The 2,426-nt window shown below is 35.8% G+C and overlaps 1 long non-coding RNA gene across 1 annotated transcript in view; it reads right to left on the reverse strand.

The window, feature by feature from the left end:
- LOC107836832 (uncharacterized) overlaps positions 1-1,211 on the reverse strand; it is a 19,243-nt gene extending 18,032 nt beyond the window's left edge. The window contains exon 1 of the long non-coding RNA XR_001662799.1: positions 1,201-1,211. This is a non-coding gene — a long non-coding RNA (uncharacterized LOC107836832). The remainder of the gene's footprint in view (positions 1-1,200) is intronic.
- Between the last annotated feature and the right edge of the window lie 1,215 nt (positions 1,212-2,426).

Below are 2,426 nucleotides of genomic sequence, written 5' to 3' on the forward strand. Positions count from 1 at the left end.
TCATGACACTGTTGGTATGTTCCTAACAGGTGTTATTTCATGTTTATGATAGTATCATATCAGTCTTATGCACACCCCATCAAATAAAGTCTTACCCACATTTTTTCAAGAGTCAATATACTATAGCAGAATTGTCAATACATTCAAAGCTTACAGTCAACATGCTTATGAAAATCAGCACAATAAAACAATAGGTACACTTTAGAGGAAATGTGAAAGACGTTTCACCAAGGACAGAGTATTGTTTGATACAATGTCACTGTATTCCAGTGCATACAAACTGACATTTCTCCATCTTAAGAACAGTGAGGATCAACGACACAACATTTCCATTCACTTCACCACTGCACTTTACAGAAACCTACAAAAAAGGGCAATACAGCAATTAAACAAAGAAAGCATTTGCATTTTAACCCTTGTGCGTGCAAGGACTGAGGCAAACGTACGAGGACTGAGGCAAATGATACAAATGACATGGGTGTGGGGTCGGTTGGACCCCATTTGTAAACACAAGGGTTAAAGAGTACAGAAAAATAGCAAAAACTGGTTGGTGATCTGGTGGAGCCAGAGCCTCTTCTGAGACAAGAAAGTCTGTAGGTTTTCTAATTCCTGATCCCTGGCTTCCTCTTTCATCTTCATTTGCTGGTCAGTGGAGAGCACCGCAGTTGAGCCTTTTTTCATTCAGTGTCATCAAGAGAAAGAAAAAAAGGCAGGAAGAGACGATAAAGCCGATAATTAAAATGAGGTAGATAGGTTTAATTTATCGTACGATTAATTGATTTATCGTTTATCGCGACAGGCCTATGTACACCACTAGAGTACAAGGATTGTCTTATGGGTCATTTCTGACTCGTGAATTATAAAACAATTTAAACAGCAGAAAAAAGTAAAAAGGTCACACAGAAACTGTCTCTAATACATACACACACACACACCTATACACCCAAACACAACACAAAAAACAATCTCAGATATAATAAAAACAAATTCAGTATAGCGGATGTAAAGGTGCCTTAAATCAAAGTTCCATTAGTTGATACCTTGCTGAAGCCGTGAGTAGATGTTTTCACTGAATGTTGACAGTATGTGTGAATGTTGACATACTGTCTGACACGAGATGTTGAACATCTTATATAATTTTGCAGGATGTTAAACATAAGATTTTGAACATCTTATGGTCAAGATGTTCAAAATCTTGACCATAAGAATTTGAACATCTTGATCTGAAAGATTTATGTACATAAATCCTGCAAAATTATTTAACATCCTGCAAAATTATTTTGCAGGATGTTAAACATAAGATTTTGAACATCTTATGGTTAACATCTTATGTTGAAGATGTTCTTATGTTGAAGATCTTCAACATTTCATGTTGAAGATCTTCAACATTTCATGTTGAAGGATGTTGTATGAGAGAAGTATTTTCAATTGACACCCCAAACAGTATAAAAGAATGAACTATTGACAAAAAAGTTACCGATTGTTGACTTTTTTTCCCTTTCAGTATAGCTGATTCAGCAGTAATTACTTCACATTTATATAATTACAATAATAAACCTTTACTCTGTAAAAGAAAACTTATGACAGTTGGTTTGTTGTAAAAAAAAAAAAAGTGTAATACTGTTGATCATCTTTTTGTATTATATATGTAACAAAAAAATCCATGATATAAATGAATTAAATTCAGTTGAATTGATAACAAGATTGTTTCATCATGCAAAATAGATTTTGCATTTCAAATTTAAGTAAGCCGCTTTATTTTGGGGCTTTTGTTAGAGCGGGTCATTTTTGACCCGTAGGACAAGGGGAGCAAATAGAATGTTAAGATCGCATGAGGGTTAATACAGTATTCTTCATAAACTTGACATGGTTTTTTATTGAGCTCAGTATGTCAAAGAGACTTTGATATTGTGAGGCTGCTGTTATAACTCGTTTATCATTGTTTTTACATTCAACATATTTTTACAGTGTAAGCAAATGAAGATGAAAGAGGAAGCCAGGGATCAGGAATTAGAAAACCTAAAGACTTTGTCTCAGAAGAAGCTCTGGCTCCATCAGATCAACAACCAATTCTGAGGATGAACCTCCACATCATCTTCATGGTGGATGTTCACCTGTCCAAGGTGAACCCTGCCTCTCAGCTGATGACTGCTGAAAATGGGCACCACCAGCCCCCCTCGCTACCCTGCAAGGATCAGCATGTTCAGATCATGGATGGATTGTCTCCTTTAAATCCACACTTAAAACAGCTTCATAGTTAAATGCCAACATCAACTGATTCTATGATATTGCTGACTATTTTTTTCTACTTCTAACATAAAGAGGCAAAGAAGACACCCAGAAATGTCTTTCCACTCCAGTCATACGTTCCCAATCATCATCATTTCTGATGATGTCACATACATGGCGAGTCCACAACATCCTAA

The sequence above is a fragment of the Poecilia formosa genome, unplaced genomic scaffold, assembly GCF_000485575.1.
Source record: "Poecilia formosa unplaced genomic scaffold, Poecilia_formosa-5.1.2 Scaffold91, whole genome shotgun sequence".
Taxonomy (NCBI): Eukaryota; Metazoa; Chordata; class Actinopteri; order Cyprinodontiformes; family Poeciliidae; genus Poecilia; species Poecilia formosa.